The sequence below is a fragment of the Lagenorhynchus albirostris genome, chromosome 18, assembly GCF_949774975.1.
Source record: "Lagenorhynchus albirostris chromosome 18, mLagAlb1.1, whole genome shotgun sequence".
Classification (NCBI taxonomy): domain Eukaryota; kingdom Metazoa; phylum Chordata; class Mammalia; order Artiodactyla; family Delphinidae; genus Lagenorhynchus; species Lagenorhynchus albirostris.
The window spans coordinates 70,677,653-70,698,290 of record NC_083112.1 but is presented as its reverse complement, the minus strand read 5'-3'; the positions used below and the strand labels follow the sequence as shown (position 1 = coordinate 70,698,290).

Sequence of the window (20,638 nt, the reverse complement as noted above, 5' to 3'; positions counted from 1 at the left end):
TTCTGTAAATCTAAACTTACTCTAAAACCTATGTTTCCATTGGAAAAAACAACAAAAACTAGCCCTTGCTGGACAATGTCCTCCTACCCATTGCACAGAAAAGACTGATGTCTTCTGTGGCTCTAACATAGTGGTCACAGCAGGGGAGGCTCAGATCCTGGAAGCTGACCTGTCTTTGTATCTGGGTTGAGGTGGAGTATGGTCTCCATAAATGGGCATCACGTCTTCATGCTAATTCAGCCCAATTCCTTCCTTTTGTTCATGCCACGAGCATCTCCCAGTTCCCTAAGTTCAAGACTTCAGTGTCAGCCTCTCCTTTTTTGGTCCCATTTTCTAAGCCCCGTCGCTTCTAACTCATCATTTTATCTCAAATCCAGTACATCGACTCAACACCATGGTCTAGTTCAGGCCCTCAGCATCGATCATCCACACACCTTTATAATTCTCCGTGCCCCCAGCCTCTCTCCAGTTTCAATCTGTCCTCCAACGTCACCGAAGTTAGCTTCTCCAAACAGGTATTTGATGGTGCCAACCCTGCTTAAACGTTTCCCACTCCTTTCAGATAGAATGCACACCTACGAGCACTCACAGAAGATTCTGTACTCTCTGACCCCAACCCACATTTCCACTTCCTTTCCCAACCCCTCCCTCTGATACACCTTACACTGAAGTCACACCAGGTTGCCACTGCACTTCACAAATACATTTTGGATGCCCAGGACTTCGAGCCTTTGCATGTCCTTAGAGCTCCGACAGGAATGCTCACGGCAGAGGATACCTCTGCTCACAGCTTTCTCTCACTCCCCCAGACAGGGACTCTCCCTTACAGCGCCACCCACGTGATTATTCCGATTTCCACAAGAAGAATCTCGCACGCGTGCGGACCACCTGCCACCCACCTGTGTCCTCCACACCTACAACAATGCCTTTCCACGATGGGAACCCAATTCATGTGCGTGCACGCTTCCACTCAGCAGCTCCCTGCAGCCCCGCTGGGCCACACTCCCTGGGTCCCCTTGTCGTCACCACCCTCCACCTCCCACCCCCATCAGAACCTTCTTTCTGAGATGACCACACCCCTGCTCTCTCTGCTGAGGGTCAGCCAGGACTGTCTGCAGCAGAATTACAAAAGAGGTGGCACCTTGAGCTTAGCCACAAGGCAAAAGCACAGGAGGCAACACAACTGGTGACTGCCTCTCTCCCCTTAGTAAAATATATTTCCTTGTGTCGCTGACTTGTGTCCTTTGTATCCGGCTGACGAGATGAAGCAGCTGCAGCCCTCAACGGGACAAGGGAAACCATCTGCTTTTCCTAATAACTCTAGCGTTCCCGTACTTCCTCTCCGACTAATGAAAGCTACAGATTCGAACAGAGAGCACAGGAGTGGTCCCTGCCCAGCCCCAAGCCCAGAGGCTGGTGCCCCACTAGCCTGGCTGACGTGTCAAAGTCTCCTCCTGGCCCTCAGAATCGATGAAACACTCCCCCAAAGCAGACAGAGATACCATAAGATCACAGGTCCAAGAAAGGAGTAATGAATTCCTTAGAAACCAAATTCATAAGAGAGAAAATTATAAAATAAATTTCCTCAAATAAGTCATACAGAAAGTCAAACATGTTCACACAAATTGGTTTTAAAAACTAAGCTTAAAAATTGGGCCCTGGGGGGCTTCCCTGGTGGCGCAGTGGTTGAGAGTCCGCCTGCCGATTCAGGGGACACGGGTTCGTGCCCCGGTCCGGGAAGATCCCACATGCCGCGGAGCCGCTGGGCCCGGGAGCCATGGCCGCTGAGCCTGCGCGTCCGGAGCCTGTGCTCCGCGGCGGCAGAGGCCACAGCAGTGAGAGGCCCGCGTACCGAAGGAAAAAAAAAATTGGGCCCTGGGAAAGATGGCGGAAGAGTAACGCAGAGATCACCTTCCTGCCCACAGATACACCAGAAATACATCTACACGTGGAACAACTCCTACAGAACACCTACTGAACGCTGGCAGAAGACCTCAGACCTCCCAAAAGGCAAGAAACCCCCACACACACATACCTAGGTAGGGCAAAAGAAAAAAGAATAAACAGAGACAAAAGGATAGGGACGGTACCTGCACCAGTGGGAGGCAGCCGTGAAGGATGAAAGATTTCCACACACTTGGAAGCCCCTTCGCGGGCGGAGACTGCGGGTGGCGGAGGGGGGAAGCTTCGGCGCTGCGGAAGAGAGCACAGCAACAGGGGTGCGGAGGGCAAAGCGGAGAGATTCCCGCACAGAGGATCGGTGCCGACCGGCACTCACCAGCCCTAGAGGCTTGTCTGCTCCCCCGCCGGGGCGCGCGGGGCTGGGAGCTGAGGCTCGGGCTTCGGTCGGAGCGCCGGGAGAGGACTGGGGTTGGCGGCGTGAACACAGACTTCAGGGGGTTAGTGCACCACGGCTAGCCGGGAGGGAGTCCCGGAAAAAGTCTGGACCTGCCGAAGAGGCAAGAGACTTTTTCTTACCTCTTTGTTTCCTGGTGCGCGAGGAGAGGGGATTGAGAGCGCGGCTTAAAGGAGCTCCAGAGACGGGCGCGAGCCGCGGCTAAAAGCGCGGACCCCAGAGACGGGGATGAGACGCTAAGGCTGCTGCTGCCGCGACCAGGAACCCTGTGTGCGAGCACAGGTCACTCTCCACACCCCCTTCCAGGGAGCCTGTGCAGCTCGTGACTCCCAGGGTCACGGGATCCACGGTCAACTCCTCCGGGAGAACGCACGGCGCGCCTCCGGTTGGTGCAACGTCACGCCCGCGCAACGTCACGCCGGCCTCTGCCGCCGCAGGCCCGCCCCGCACTCCACGTTCCTCCCACCCCCCCCCGCCCCCCCGGCCTGAGTGAGCCACAGGCTCCGAGTCAGCGGCTCCTTTAACCCTGTCCTGTCTGAGCGAAAAACAGACGCCCTTCGGCGACCTACACGCAGAGACGGGGCCAAATCCAAAGCTGAGCCCCTGGGAGCTGTGAAAACAAAGAAGAGAAAGGGAAATCTCTCCCAGCAGCCTCAGAAGCAGCGGATTGAAGCTCCACAATCAACTTGTACCCTGCATCTGTGGAATACATGAATACACAACAAATCCTCCCAAATTAAAGAGATGGACTTTGAGAGCAAGATTTATGATTTTTTCCCCTTTTCCTCTTTTTGTGAGTGTGTATGTGTATGCTTCCGTGTGAGATTTTGTCTGTATAGCATTGCTTCCACCATTTGTCCTAGAGTTCTATCCGTCCGTTTTTTCTTTTTTTCTTTTTTTTAAATGTTTTTCTTTTCTTTTTTCTCCTACTAATTATTTTTTACTTTAATAACTTTATTATATATTACTTACTTTATTTTACTTTATCTTCTTTCGTTCTTTTTTTCTTCCTTCCCTTCTTCCTTCCTCCCTCCCTCCATCCCTCCCTCCCTCACTCGTTTCTTTCTTTCTTTCTTTTTTTCTTTCTTTCTTTCTTCTCTCTTCCTTCCTTCCTTCCTTCCTTCCTTCCTTCCTTTCTTTCTTTCTTTCTTTCTTCTTCTAATTCTTTCTTTCTACTTTTTCTCCCTTTTCTTCTGAGCCATGTGGATGAAAGGCTCTTGGTGCTGCAGCCAGGAGTCAGTGCTGTGCCTCTGAGGTGGGAAGGCCAACTTTAGGACACTGGTCCACAAGAGACCTCCCAGCTCCACATAATATCAAACGGCAAAAATCTCCCAGAGATCTCCATCTTAACACCAACACCCAGCTTCACTCAACGACCATCAATCTACAGTGCTGGACATCCTATGCCAACCAACTAGCAAGACAGGAACATAACCCCACCCATTAGCAGAGAGGCTGCCTAGAATAATAAGTCCACAGACACCCCAAAACACACCACCAGACGTGGACCTACCCACCAGAAAGACAAGATCCAGCCTAATCCACCAGAACACAGGCACTAGACCCCTCCACCAGGAAGCCTACACAACCCACTGAACCAACCTTAGCCACTGGGGACAGACACCAAAAACAACGGGAACTACGAACCTGCAGCCTGCAAAAAGGAGACCCCAAACACAGTAAGATAAGCAAAATGAGAAGACAGAAGAACACACAGCAGATGAAGGAGCAAGATAAAAACCCACCAGACCTAACAAATGAAGAGGAAATAGGCAGTCTACATGAAAAAGAATTCAGAATAATGATAGTAAAGATGATCCAAAATCTTGGAAATAGAATAGACAAGATGCAAGAAACATTTAACAAGAACCTAGAAGAACTAAAGATGAAACAAACAACGATGAACAACACAATAAATGAAATGAAAAATACTCTACATGGGATCAATAGCAGAATAACTGAGGCAGAAGAACGGATAAGTGACCTGGAAGATAAAATAGTGGAAATAACTACTGCAGAGCAGAATAAAGAAAAAAGAATAAAAAGAACTGAGGACAGTCTCAGAGACCTCTGGGACAACATCAAATGCACCAACATTCGAATCATAGGGGTTCCAGAAGAAGAAGAGAAAAAGAAAGGGACTGAGAAAATATTTAAAGAGATTATAGTTGAAAACTTCCCTAATATGGGAAAGGAAATAGTTAATCAAGTCCAGGAAGCACAGAGAGTCCCATACAGGATAAATCCAAGGAGAAATATGCCAAGACACATATTAATCAAACTGTCAAAAATTAAACGCAAAGAAAACATATTAAAAGCAGCAAGGGAAAAACAACAAATAACACACAAGGGAATCCCCGTAAGGTTAACAGCTGATCTTTCAGCAGAAACTCTGCAAGCCAGAAGGGACTGGCAGGACATATTTAAAGTGATGAAGGAGAAAAACCTGCAACCAAGATTACACTACCCAGCAAGGATCTCATTCAGATTTGATGGAGAAATTAAAACCTTTACAGACAAGCAAAAGCTGAGAGAGTTCAGCACCACCAAACCAGCTTTACAACAACTGCTAAAGGAACTCCTCTAGGCAAGAAACACAAGAGAAGGAAAAGACCTACAATAACGAACCCAAAACAATTAAGAAAATGGGAATAGGAACATACATATCGATAATTACCTTAAATGTAAGTGGACTAAATGCTCCCTCCAAAAGACACAGATTGGCTGAATGGATACAAAAACAAGACCCATATATTTGCTGTCTACAAGAGACTCATTTCAGACCTAGAGACACATACAGACTGAAAGTAAGGGGATGGAAAAAGATATTTCATGCAAATGGAAACCAAAAGAAAGCTGGAGTAGCAATTCTCATATCAGACAAAATAGACTTTAAAATAAAGACTATTAGAAGAGACAAAGAAGGACACTACATAATGATCAAGGGATTGATCCAAGAAGAAGATATAACAATTGTAAATATTTATGCACCCAACATAGGAGCACCTCAATACATAAGGCAAATACTAACAGCCATAAAAGGGGAAATCAACAGTAACACATTCATAGTAGGGGACTTTAACACCCCACTTTCACCAAGGAGAAATCATCCAAAATGAAAATAAATGAGGAGACACAAGCTTTAAATGATACATTAAACAAGATGGACTTAATTGATATTTATAGGACATTCCATCCAAAAACAACAGAATACACATTTTTCTCAAGTGCTCATGGAACATTCTCCAGGATAGATCATATCTTGGGTCACAAATCAAGCCTTGGTAAATTTAAGAAAATTGAAATTGTATCAAGTATCTTTTCCAACCACAACGCTATGAGACTAGATTTCAATTACAGGAAAAGATCTGTAAAAAATACAAACACATGGAGGCTAAACAATACACTACTTAATAATGAAGTGATCACCGAAGAAATCAAAGAGGAAATCAAAAAATACCTAGAAACAAAAAAAAAAAAAAAAGAAAAAATACCTAGAAACAAATGACAATGAAAACACAATGACCCAAAACCTATGGGATGCAGCAAAGCAGTTCTAAGAGGGAGTTTATAGCTATACAATCCTACCTTAAGAAACAAGAAACATCTCAAATAAACAATCTAATCTTACACCTAAAGCAATTAGAGAAAGAAGAACAAAAAAACCCCAAAGTTAGCAAAAGGAAAGAAATCATAAAAATCAGATCAGAAATAAATGAAAAAGAAATGAAGGAAACGATAGCAAAGATCAATAAAACTAAAAGCTTGTTCTTTGAGAAGATAAACAAAATTGATAAACCATTAGCCAGACTTATCAAGAAAAAAAGGGAGAAGACTCAAATCAATAGAGTTAGAAATGAAAAAGGAGAAGTAACAACTGACACTGCAGAAATACAAAGGACGATGAGCGATTACTACAAGCAACTCTATGCCAATAAAATGGACAACCTGGAAGAAATGGACAAATTCTTAGAAATGCACAACCTTCTGAGACTGAACCAGAAAGAAACAGAAAATATAAACAGACCAATCACAAGCACTGAAATTGAAACTGTGATTAAACATCTTCCAAAAAACAAAAGCCCAGGACCAGATATCTTCACAGGTGAATTCTATCAAACATTTAGAGAAGAGCTAACACCTATCCTTTTCAAACTCTTCCAAAATATAGCAGAGGAAGGAACACTCCCAAACTCATTCTACGAGGCCACCATCACCCTGATACCAAAGCCAGACAAGGATGTCACAAAGAAAGAAAACTACAGGCCAATATCACTGATGAACATAGATGCAAAATCCTCAACAAAATACTAGCAAACAGAATCTAACAGCACATTAAACGGATCATACACCATGATCAAGTGGGGTTTATTCCAGGAATGCAAGGGTTCTTCAATATATGCAAATCAATCAACGTGATACACCATATTAACAAATTGAAGGAAGAAAACCATATGATCATCTCAATAGATGCAGAGAAAGCTTTTGACAAAATTCAACACCCATTTATGATAAAAACCCTGCAGAAAGTAGGCATAGAGGGAACTTTCCTCAACATAATAAAGGCCATATATGACAAACCCACAGCCAACATCGTCCTCAATGGTGAAAAACTGAAAGCATTTCCAATAAGATCAGGAACAAGACAAGGTTGCCCACTCTCACCACTCTTATTCAACATAGTTTTGGAAATTTTAGCCACAGCAATCAGAGAAGAAAAGGAAATAAAAGGAATCCAAATCGGAAAAGAAGAAGGAAAGCTGTCACTGTTTGCAGATGACATGATACTATACATAGAGAATCCTAAAGATGCTACCAGAAAACTACTAGAGCTAATCAATGAATTTGGTAAAGTAGCAGGATACAAAATTAATGCACAGAAATCTCTCGCATTTCTATACACTAATGATGAAAAATCTGAAAGTGAAATCAAGAAAACACTCCCATTTACCATTGCAACAAAAAGAATAAAATATCTAGGAATAAACCTACCTAAGGAGACAAAAGACTTGTATGCAGAAAATTATAAGACACTGATGAAAGAAATTAAAGATGATACAAATAGATGGAAAGATATACCATGTTCTTGGATTGGAAGAATCAACATTGTGAAAGTGACTCTACTACCCAAAGCAATCTACAGATTCAATGCAATCCCTATCAAACTACCACTGGCATTTTCACAGAACTAGAACAAAAACTTTCACAATTTGTATGGAAACACAAAAGACCTCGAATATCCAAAGCAATCTTGAGAACGAAAAACGGAGCTGGAGGAATCAGGCTCCCTGACTTTAGACTATACTACAAAGCTACAGTAATCAAGACAGTATGGTACTGGCACAAAAACAGAAATATAGATCAATGGAACAGGATAGAAAGCCCAGAGATAAACCCATGCACATATGGTCACCTTATCTTTGATAAAGGAGGCAGGAATGTACAGTGGAGAAAGGACAGCCTCTTCAATAAGTGGTGCTGGGAAAACTGGACAGGTACATGTAAAAATATGAGATTAGATCACTCCCTAACACCATACACAAAAATAAGCTCAAAATGGATTAAAGACCTAAATGTAAGGCCAGAAACTATCAAACTCTTAGAGGAAAACATAGGACACTCTATGACATAAATCACAGCAAGATCCTTCTTGACCCATCTCCTAGAGAAATGGAAATAAAAACAAAAATAAACAAATGGGACCTAATGAAACTTCAAAGCTTTTGCACAGCAAAGGAAACCATAAACAAGACCAAAAGACAACCCTCAGAATGGGAGAAAATATTTGCAAATGAAGCAACTGACAAAGGATTCATCTCCAAAATTTATAAGCAGCTCATGCAGCTCAATAACAAAAAAACAAACAACCCAATCCAAAAATGGGCAGAAGACCTAAATAGACATTTCTCCAAAGAAGATATACAGACTGCCAACAAACACATGAAAGAATGCTCAACATCATTAATCATTAGAGAAATGCAAATGAGAACTACAATGAGATATCATCTTACTCCAGTCAGAATGGCCATCATCAAAAAATCTAGAAACAATAAATGCTGGAGAGGGTATGGAGAAAAGGGAAAGCTCTTGCACTGTTGGTGGGAATGTAAATTGATACAACCACTGTGGAGAACAGTATGGAGGTTCCTTAAAAAACTACAAATAGAACTACCATATGACCCAGCAATCCCACTACTGGGCATATACCCTGAGAAAACCATAATTCAAAAAGAGTCATGTACTAAAATGTTCATTGCAGCTCTATGTACAATACCCCAGAGATGGAAGCAACCTAAGTGTCCATCATCGGATGAATAGATAAAGAAGATGTGGCACATATATACAATGGAATATTACTCAGCCATAAAAAGAAATGAAATTGAGCTATTTGTAATGAGGTGGATAGACCTAGAGTCTGTCACACAGAGTGAAGTAAGTCAGAAAGAGAAAGACAAATACCATATGCTAACACATATATATGGAATTTAAGAAAAAAAATGTCATGAAGAACCTAGGGGTAAGACAGGAATAAAGACACAGACCTACTAGAGGATGGACTTGAGGATATGGGGACGGGGAAGGGTAAGCTGTGACAAAGCGAGAGAGTGGCATGGATATATATAAACTACCAAACGTAAGGTAGATAGCTAGTGGGAAGCAGCCGCATAGCACAGGGAGATCAGCTCGGTGCTTTGTGACCGCCTGGAGGGGTGGGATAGGGAGGGTGGGAGGGAGGGAGACGCAAGAGGGAAGAGATATGGGAACATATGTATATGTATAACTGATTCACTTTGTTATAAAGCAAAAACTAACGCACCATTGTAAAGCAATTATACTCCAATAAGGATGTTAAAAAAAAAAAATTGTGCCCTGGACCACTGAATACCAAGGGGGTATTCAGTAAAGCCCTTTCTTTGTTTTCGTACCATTTGTCTAATAATTTGAATTATAAAGCACTTGAGTTTTTTCCTCTAGTTTCCTGTTTGTTTTTCACATATATTATCTCTTCTCCTAAATAGTAATTCTTCTTATTCTTCAAAACACATCAGGCTAACGATTCAGTGTGGAGGGGTGGAGTTTGGCACAAAATTACTAGAGACCAGTGCTTACAGGTGGGGCCCAAGTCTGCTTTATATCAGTAAAATTCCGAGTGGCATGGACATCTACACACTACCAAGCGTAAAATAGATAGCTAGTGGGAAGCAGCCGCATAGCACAGCGAGATCAGCTCGGTGCTTTGCGACCACCTAGAGGGGTGAGATAGGGAGGGTGGGAGGGAGGGAGACGCAAGAGGGAAGAGATATGGGAACATATGTATATGTATAACTGATTCACTTTGTTATAAAGCAGAAATTAACACACCATTGTAAAGCAATTATACTGCAATAAAGATGTTTAAAAAAATTAAATTCCTCCCTTGCTGAAAAGAACTAAATTTTTTCCCCTGGGACCTAAACCTGTCCCGCATGATCCTGATAAGACCTGATGTGGTTCTATACCCAAAGTAGAAATTCAGTGAATGTTAAAAGGCTAGCATTGTTTTAGGCTACAATTTTCTTAAAATTCTTTTAGCAAATTTTATAAATAAGTTTGCCAATGTCAAGAGCAACAAATATCTTAATAAGAATCAAAATCAGAAATACCGTAGTTTCTTATTTCAGCAGGTTCTACATTTGATCATTAGAGAGCAGTAATGTAAAATGTTTCTCTTCTTTTTTGCTCTCCAAACTGATATTTGCATCAGAGTTAGCAGCTGATAACAGAAAGGTTATGAAACTTCTGGCTAAAATTAAAGTGCCAAAACTGAATCTTCTGGATAATGAGAAACTGATTGCCTCTATTGCCGAAGAGGAAATGAAAACAGCAATAGAGAAATTTGTAAGTAGCAAGCCTCCCATGATGATGAGTACCAATTGGAAGAGGATAAAGCTTTTGAGGGAGAATCAAAAGACCTGTTGTGCAAGATTTATGAGGACTGTCTACTTATAAGACCCATGAAAGCCCCAACGCAAGAGCATTTGTTCTTGTAATCTGTCAAAAGTTCCAACATTGGTCCTGTTTGCTTAATTAATTGCACTGGAAAAAAACAAAAAAAGCCCTCCAGGTAGGAACTGGATGAAATAATTCAGCTTGAGATGGGCGGCGGTTTTTTGCATGGCTGCTGTACGTGCAAAATTTCTAATTTGCAAGTGCCAGCAAAGAGATCAGACCTCCCTTCTATAGCAACTTTTGAATTTGCACAGAAGCCTTTATCATGTAGAAGAGAGGTATTTGCAAAAGCTTTTAAACTAATTTCATTTTCAAGAACTGTAGTAAATGAAATATAAAACATGAGCCCCTTTGTTACTACATCAGTTACCAGTAAGGGTGCTTCCTTCTCCCTGGGAAGAAACATGTGGTACCTAGATGCCTTTTCACTTCATTTCATCTGTTGACAAAAGAAGTTTATGTTCAATTCAATAGTGAAGGGATTCAAGGTAAAAGTTAAAAGTCAACCATCCTTGGTAACTGTGTACTTCATTTCACAGTAATGTGTTCATTCCACTTTTCAAATTACTTTTAAAACCTGGCCTCATCAAAGCTAGCAGAATCTGCAATTAAACACTTAACAGAAAAAAACAAAAAGACAAAGACAAAAACTAACTGCTTAGCAAGTCGCAAAGAATAAAATCCAAATCTCTTCAGCTAAAGGCAACTTTTCTGACAGACTGTCTTCAAGTAATCTTTACAAACTTTGCAGTTGATCGTTTATTTATTCCCTTTGGTTTTGCTGAGAAGATAGCCCCATACTCACTCACAAAGGAAAAGAGAAAATTCCATGTTATTTCAGTTGCTTCTGAAATCACCCTACCAGACAACACAAGCACACTTCACATCGTTCACCTGAGAAGAACTTGACTATGGTGACATCAGAATCTCCCCACACTCCCATCTCTCAGCACCTTTTGTTTCGATTTGACCTGAAAAGCCCTTAATACAGATGAACGGCTCAGAGGGCAGGTTCTCCTTAAGGCAAGATTTTCCAGCCTGGGAGCTTATTTGACTCAAAATATTTATTTCCTTTCCTTTTTATACAATTATTAAGAAATTTTATTTCCCAATGAAGTAAAAGGTTAACTATAGCATATTAGAGAGTGAGGAATTGTACCCCCATGTTCACTGCAGCATTATTTACAATAGCCAAGATGTGGAACCTAAGTGTCCATTGATGGATGAACGGGTAAAGAAAATGTGGCATATGGCATTAAAAAAGAGACAATTGTGCCTTTTGTGACAACCTGGATATACCTTAAGGGCATTATGCTATATGAAGTTAAGTCAGACAGAGAAAGACAAATGCCGTATGATCTCACTTATATGTGGAACGTAAAAACAAACAAACCAACCAAAGCTCGTAGATACACAGAACAGATAGTTGCCAGAAACACGGAGTAGGAGTGAAATGGGTAAAAGGAGTCAAAAAGTACGAACTCCTAGCCATAAAATAAATAAACATGGCAACTACAGTTAATAATACCGTAGTGTATATTTGAAAGACGCTAAGAGAGTAGTTCTTGTACGTTCTCATACAAGAAAAAAAATGTGTAACTGTGTGGCGATGGACGTTAACTAGATTTATTGTGGTGATCATTTTGCAATATATTCAGACAAGGAATCATTGTGTTTTACACCTGAAACTAATAGTGTTATACATCAATTATATCTCAATAAAACAAAAGAATCAGGAATTAGTAAACCTAGGTATACTTAAGGGTACTTATGGAAAGAATCTTTTAAAACATTAACAACTTTGTTATAATACACATTTGATTTATAAACTGATTTTTTTGACATTTTCTTATCCTCTGTTTGCATGTGAAATTAATATCTCTACTTTTCAAATATCAAAACCAGGCTAACTAAAGAACTATTGTAGAGTTTTATGGTTATAGGAATATATTGTTATTGCACTTTGCCAAAACTATTACACATTACTGGAGACGTCATAACAAGAAACAAATTGCTGGGGAAGCTATTAACTATTTAGTATTTCTAGCCCATATGGAAATACTAATATTATGTATTCATGAAGATATGATAGGTATGTTTAGTACGAAATTAATATTCTCTCCATGGAATGGTTGGGTTTTTTTGGTTTCGCTTTTGTTTTAGCATTTTGGCCAAATGCTCATAAGTACCAATGTCTTTCAAAGTTAGCACAGGTAGGTCTTCCTCATGATATAATGTATTGGGGAGACTGCATTCCAGAACAATTTATTATGGTTATGAGAGCTATTTCAACAGATTGGCTGACCCATCAAAGAAGGAGTATGCCAAGCACAGAATGGTAACGAGGCATTGCTCAAGGGGTGGCCAGCTTTCGAGAAATTCTCTAGGGTTTCATTAGGGGCCGCACACTTACCACTCAGAATTATCAGACTCCAAGGCCTGTTGAGCCAGTCCTCAAACCTAGATGCAGCCTGAAAGAACTCAAAGCAGGCTGAAGGGCCATGATCGAATGGGAAGCGTTGGTGTCTGTGTGTGTTGTGTGTGTGTGTGTGTGTGTGTGTGTGTGTGTGTGTGTGTGTACAGCATCTGTGCCTACATTTGCCAGAAGGTAGAAAGAATCAGAAGAGGTGACAAGTGAGCTACATCTTGAAAAGTGACTCAGAGGATGTCTTATGAATAAGGAGGGAAAAGCCCTCCTGTAAGGGGGGAGTGAGTAGCACGCAAATGCACAGTGGTCTGAGCAAATCCACTGAGTTAAAGGACAGCAAGATGTTCACAGCGGCTGGATTGTAACGTGAAGGGGAAAGGTGTGGTGTAATGTCCGTTTCTCCCGGGAGAGCTGACAATTCTGGAGGACCATCCTCCAGGACTGGCTTAGAGATACCAGCCAGGACACTTTACCCTTTAGGGCCCAGATGGATGGCCTGGGAGGGGCAGAATGGTATAATGTCGGCAGAGACTGTGGTCCAGATTCTGGAGCAGATTGCCTGGCTCTGCCCCTTTCTGGCTTTGTGACCTTAGGTGTTTTACTTACTCATCTGTAAAATGGGAATAGTCAGAGCATCTGTCTTAGGGTTATTATGAGGATTAAATGAGTTAATTATTTGTAAGGCATTTTGCAGGCATCAGGCAAAGAGTAAGCATTACTTAAGTGCCTGGTAAATAAAACAGTGCTTGCGGCAATTAAAACATCAGCCCTGGGCTTCCCTGGTGGCGCCGTGGTTGAGAGTCTGCCTGCCGATGCAGGGGACACGGGTTCGTGCCCCGGTCCGGGAAGATCCCACATGCCGCGGAGCGGCTGGGCCCGTGAGCCATGGCCGCTGAGCCTGCGCGTCCGGAGCCTGTGCTCCGCAACGGGAGAGGCCACAACAGTGAGAGGCCCGCGTATCGCAAAAAATAAATAAATAAACCAAAAAAAACCATCAGCTTTTTTTCAAGAGTACTTGCTCTGGATTCCAGGCTTGAGGAGAGCCATTTTTTACAAAAAGATACTTCAAGGATCACTGAGGTCTCCTGAGTCTAGAATCTTAACCCAATAACTTGCTCAAGGAAGAATTCCATTCCTGACCCATGTATTTAATTGAACTGAACCTTACGCAAGAAGTTATGGGTTGTATCCTAAAGGTGGTAAGTACTGAGCTCCTCAACAGAAATTGAACATGAGTCTCTTGGCTTTAGGAGACAGGTAAGGAAAAAGACAGCAGATGGATGGGTCCCAGGCACAGCCAGGAGAAAAGCTGCTTCCCTCAGGACTCTCTGATTATCCTTTTCCTCTCTGAAAAGAAATCATTCCTTTTTATAGGTTCTTCAGAAAGACATACAAGGTTATTAAGAACATTTTTTAATTCACATAGCCCAGATATTTTGGGGTAACTGTGTTATATTACTGAGTTATGTGTCCAGATTGTATATTTTAAAAATTGCTGTATATATATGAGCAAATGAAAAATGAACTGTGAAATTCCTTATAATTGCAGCTGCAGTCTCCTAAATGGAGCATTAAAAATTTTACAGGAACCTCTGGGTGGCACTTTGTCTTCAACTTAAGCCTGTGTGGCATGAGAGTCACACAAACCTCATTGAGACAAATAGAAATGGGGGACAGTTTCCTAAATTGTTTGAAATTTCTATGGCAATCTACTGTCCTCTACTCAAAATAATGAAAAAGACAATATGCCAATTTCATCACATTAAAAGAAATGCATATATACATGTATGTGACACAAAATTCTGACTTTTAAATTCAGTCATACTAATGAAAAATATGTCAGGACCAGCGTCTGTTAAAAATTAATTACTGCAGTTAACAATTTTAGAATAAAAATCTCTTTCCAATGTTTACAACTTAGAGACTTAACATTTCCTTAAAATGCAAATTAATTTGAATGTCTCAGCCTATCTCTCCGCCACCACAACATCATTCTTCCCTAAATAAAACTTTACCTATAAAAATAATGGGTGAGAAAACCTGGATAAAAGATAACTTATATGTATCGATAACTTGGGCTGGATGGAAACCATGACGGATTTTCCTATGTGATTTCTGGAAAAAACAAATACATCCAAAGATGCTCCATTTAACTAAATAATAAAATTTCTTTTGAAAAACAATAAGAAAATGAAGTCAGGAAAATAAAAAGAAGAATGCTTTCTATAAGAGACTAACAAAAGATGTCTCATGTCACAAGTTATATTACCTTTCAATACAACTGTGCTCCCTAGTGGGGACTTCTGAAAAGTTTCGTTTAAATTTTTTAGAAGTTCGTTTCATGTAAGCATCACCACATATGCCAAATGATCCATTAAGGATACTCCATTATAGCTTAAAGAGTTTTCAGTTAAACACACAGGGTATCGTGGCCTAAGATGCTAAGAAAATACACAGCTCCATTTCCATTTGATGTAACTCTGCAGGAAGATATTATCCACAGAACATCTGCTGCATTAAGGCAAGCATTTATACAATGCCTTCAGAACAATTTTGAAGATTCTGACCTCTCTGGACCAAAGTCCGTCTGTCTTAAGGTTTTGGAAAGTTGGTCAATTCTCATTTTCACACGTGAGATCTGTGTATACAGAGGGTGCATTGCAAACATGCCTAAGGATTTAAATTATATCCTTGTGTTTCCTCGAGAACTTTCTACCACCAAGCCAACCCACCCTTCTGACCCACACCTCCAAGACTTTCTGTCTCGGGTCTCTCTCAAGCTGGGAATGTCAGAGATTAGAGTATGGACTGTCTGAACTTCTCTCTGACTTATTCTGCTCTCTATGTGCCATCCCACTGAGAGTCAAGGGTCCTGAAAACACCTTTGAGCCAAGATTACATAAGGAGTGTCTGCATGCTTGGAAAGAAAACCAATAGCTGCAATTCACTGAGAACATCCTAGACTCCAGACCCTAAGCCTACCCTGAGAATGTTCTGCCACGTGAGCCCCTGAAGCCTGTTCAAAGTCAGTGGTGCAAAAATATCCCCAGGGGATCTTGAACAAGTGCAAAGCCAAAGATGCAAAAGGAAGTTTAGACAGCTTACTTCTGGAAAGTAGAGTTCTCCCTCATAGTCCTTTATGTTTTGCTTTCTTTCCACTCATTTGCTCTCGCCATAAATCACCAAACTCAGTTACGCAGGACGGAAAGAATGCCAAGAACCCAACTAGTCTGAGAGAGATCGGGAGTGATGTGAGGGGGCTATAAGGACCAGGGAGGACGCGAGCCCTTATCTTTAGGATTTTCCATAAAAGTGGAGGCAGGGAAGGAAGGCATTCTAAGTGGGTGATGGCAGGATGAACAAATCTGAAAGACAGGAATTGCCATGGAGTATTCAAGCAACAGAGAGCACGCCTGCTTCACCAGGTGGAAGGTCTGTGTCGGGGATCATTGGGGTGGTTGGGGCCAGATAGAAAAGGTTCTTGAATGTCAGCCTAAGGGAGCTGGAATTTAGCACACAGAAATGAGAAGTCATTAAAGGCTTTTGAGATCATGAAAACCACATTTCAGGAAGGCTTATCTGATAATGATGTGCAGAAGAGATTTGGAGGGACAGGGTGGATTGAGGAAAACTGGAAAATAGGAAGTATCAACGTGCCCTCAGCCAAACCTCTGCCTTTAGCTCCGTTTGGTGACTTGGTGTCAGAGGGAGAAACCCAAGCAGGGGATAAATAAAGAACTTCCCCCATCCATCTCACTGTCTCCCCGCTCCCCAGGGCTAATCCCACCCCATCCCCTAGAACAAGCACCCCTGGGAGAATCCCAAGCTCTGTACTCCTCCTCTCTTTATTCACTTGCTGAAGACGTACAACTAGATAAAGAGAAGCCTTTCCTTTTAAGGGCACTGGGTTCTGCTTAGCTGATAAGGACCCTTTAAGATCGGCAAGTCCTCACCTGGGACAGGGCCAACTAAATAGGTCTGAATTGCCCTGGATAAAAGGCCTCAGTCTACAGAGCCTCCTTATCAAAGCTACTAATCTTTCTGAGTATTCTTCAAGCTGTACTCAGCCCTACTGAAGTTTTCTCCCACATGCTTGTCAAGTTTGAGGTCAAGTTTGAGGTCCACAAAGTTGCCAAATGCCAGGTCAGACTTGCCAGTCTCATTCTAAGAACAGCACACCTCTCTTTCCAGCGAGACCCGTGCTGACCTCAGCTTGCTTGACCTTAACTTGTCTCTCTAGCACTGCGGGTTTCCAGTGACCATAATGGACCTGACCCACCTTCTCATACGGGTGCGGTCACCTAAGGAAGTTGCAGCCATCCAGTCATAGGTGGGAAGGTCTGACACACATTGAGAGCAATGAAAGGAAAAAGGAAGCTTCCATCAAAGTATCCTCGATTTCTCCTATCATACCATAGTGAAAGGGCTAGAGTCAAATCATTCTAGAAGATAAAATGTACAGATCATTTCCACGGGGTCTTGTGAAAGTCAGAATCATGTCAGTGGAATTCAATCTTAAAATGCCTTTGTGGCACTGGTATTAGGTAAAAGGCCTAGAAACTCATAGTGATTATGTGCACAGGCAAAAAAAAAAAAAAAAGAGAGACAGAATGAAAAAGAGACTTCTTTGCTTTTCCTCTTTCAAAGAGATGTAAATTGGGTCATTGAAGAAAAACTCAGAATGCTGGCTCTCAAGAAATCTTCATCACTAAATTCAGGTCGATTCATTTCTTTCCTGTTGTACAAATCTGGAATGTTTTTTTATAAAATATTTACATCCTAAATGAAGTTGAGAGAAGGCAAAGAACAGAAAAATGGAATTGGTAATGAAATGCAGTGGAAGATAACAAAGGTACTGAGGGACTTTGTTCTATTTGAGCACCTACATAAAATACTACAGCCTAAAAGTAAGATATCTATAAGCAAACGCAACCCAAAGTCCTGAAAATGCAGATGTGTCTGACAGTGATACCCAGGAATGTATGATGGAAGGTCTGAGTTTGTTCTTTCATTAAACAGTTATACCTTTAATAACAGGAACTTATTAAAGTTTAAGGAGAGATAATTGAGATCAGTCTTGAGGACCAGAATGAGTTTGGCAAGTGGAATAAAAGAAGAGAACATTTCTCATAGAGAGAAGAGAACGAATTAAGGCCTAGAAGCATAAAGCGGCAGGAAGCCACTTTCAACTCTTCTTAGCCTGTGTTCATTCCAATGGAGGTAAATGACATTTGAAAAGTATAAAGAAATGAACAAATGTAAGGAATTTTATAATTGCTTTTATCCTTTGGAAGCTGAATTTGTACAATCTGTATTTCATTCCAGAGATACCAAAAATAGTATAGCATATAAGTGAAACAAGTCAGAGAAAGACAAATACTGTATGTTATTACTTATATGTGAAATCTAAAAAATAATACAAACTACTGTATATTCAAAACAGAAACAAACTCACAAATATAGAAAACAAACTAGTGGTTACCAAAGGGGAGAGGGCTGGCGGGGAGGGGCAAATTAGGGATATAGGATTAACAGGTACAAACTACTAGGTATAAAATACATAATCAAGGAAGAATCAACATTGTGAAAATGACTATACCACCCAAAGCAATCAACAGATTCAATGCAATCCCTATCAAACTACCAATGGAATTTTTCACAGAACTAGAACAAAAAAATTCACAATTTGTATGGAAACACAAAAGACCCCGAAAAGCCAAAGCAATCTTGAGAAAGAAAAACAGAGCAGGAGGAATCAGGCTCCCTGACTTCAGACTATACTACAAAGCTACAGTAATCAAGACAGTATGGTACTGGCACAAAAACAGAAATATAGATCAATGGAACAGGATAGAAAGCCCAGAGATAAACCCACGCACATATGGTCACCTTATCTTTGATAAAGGAGGCAAGAATATACAATGGAGAAAAGACAGCCTCTTCAATAAGTGGTGCTGGGAAAGCTGGACAGCTACATGTAAAAGAATGAAATTAGAACACTCCCTAACACCATACACAAAAATAAAGTCAAAATGGATTAAAGACCTAAATGTAAGGCCAAAATTATAAAACTCTTAGAGGAAAACATAAGCAGGACACTCTATGACATAAATCACAGCAAGATCCTTCTTGACCCACCTCCTAGAGAAATGGAAATAAAAACAAAAATAAACAAATGCGACCTAATGAAACTTCAAAGCTTTTGCACAGCAAAGGAAACCATAAACAAGACAAAAAAACCCCTCAGAATGGGAGAAAATATTTGCAAATGAAGCAACTGACAAAGGATTAATCTCCAAAATATACAAGTAGCTCATACAGCTCAATATCAAAGAAACAAAACCCCAATCCAAAAACGGGCAGAAGACCTAAATAGATATTTCTCCAGAGAAGATATACAGATTGCCAACAAGCACATGAAAGGATGCTCAACATCACTAATCATTAGAGAAATGCAGTTCAAAACTACAATGAAGTATCACCTCACACCGGTCAGAATGGCCATCATCAAAAAATCTACAAACAATGAATGCTGGAGAGGGTGTAGAGAAAAGGGTACCCTCTTGCACTTTTGGTGGGAATGTAAATTGATACAGCCACTATGGAGAACAGTATGGAGTTTCCTCAAAACACTAAAAATAGAACCTCCATACGACACAGCATTCCCACTACTGGGCATATACCCTGAGAAAACCATAATTCAAAAAGAGTCATGTACCACAGTGTTCACTGCAGCTCTATTTACAATAGCCAGGACATGGAAGCGACCTAAGTGTCCATCAACAGATGAATGGATAAAGAAGATGTGGCACATATATACAATGGCCATAAAAAGAAACGAAACTGAGTTATTTGTAGCGAGGTGGATGGACCTAGAGACTGTCATACAGAGTGAAGTAAGTCAGAAAGAGAAGAACAAATACCATATGCTAACACATATATATGGAATCTAAAAAAAAAAAAGAAAAGAAAAAGGTTCTGAAGAACCTAGGGGCAGGACAGGAATAAAGATGCAGACGTAGAGAATGGACTTGAGGACACAGGGAGGGGAAAGGGTAAGCTGGGACGAAGTGAGGGAGTGGCATGGACATATATACACTACCAAATGTAAAACAGATAGCTAGTGGGAAGCAGCCGCATAGCACAGGGAGATCACCTCGGTGCTTTTGTGACCACCTAGAGGGGTGAGATAGGGAGGGTAGGAGGGAGACGCAAGAGGGAGGAGATATGGGGATACACTTATATGTACAGCTGATTCACTTTGTTATAAAGCAGAAACTAACACACCATTGTAAAGCAATTATACTCCAATAAAGATGTTAAATAAATAAATAAACAAATAAATAAATAATCTTACTATCTTCTCACCTGTGAGGTCTGTTCTGATCTTTCCAGGCAAGCAATGGTAGTATAGTAGTTCTGCCTTCTCCCTTCTTATAATTTTTGTTATCTTCCCAAGCAGTGATCACTCTTCTCACATCTTCTTGCTCTGAGGAGGTTAATTTAGAAATAACTCTTGACGTCTTTTTCCTTTTCCACAAGCATTCTTTCATTCTGGGCTTAATCCTCTTAGCCACTATTCTTTGTCTGTTATGGCTATTCAATAAATATTTGTAAATTTAAAAAAGAAATTTAATAAATAAATTAAATAATCAATAAGGATATATTGTACAGCACAGGGAATTATAGCTGTTATCTTGTAATAACTTTTAATGGAGTATAATCTGCAAAAATACTAAATCACTATGCTGTGCAACTGAAACTAACATAATATTATAAATCAACTATATTTATTTATTTATTTATTTTGGTCTCACCATTTATTACACAAGTAACTTCTGTCTTTGCATCTATGATGTAAATTT

The 20,638-nt window shown here is 40.9% G+C and overlaps 1 protein-coding gene across 1 annotated transcript in view; it reads right to left on the bottom strand.

The window, feature by feature from the left end:
* The window catches only part of LOC132508534 (protein-lysine methyltransferase METTL21E), a 135,510-nt gene that overhangs the window by 74,170 nt on the left and 40,702 nt on the right, over positions 1–20,638 (bottom strand). Inside the window, exon 7 of the mRNA XM_060128715.1 lies at positions 20,142–20,262. The gene's annotated coding sequence lies outside the window, so the exon portion shown is untranslated. The remainder of the gene's footprint in view (positions 1–20,141; positions 20,263–20,638) is intronic.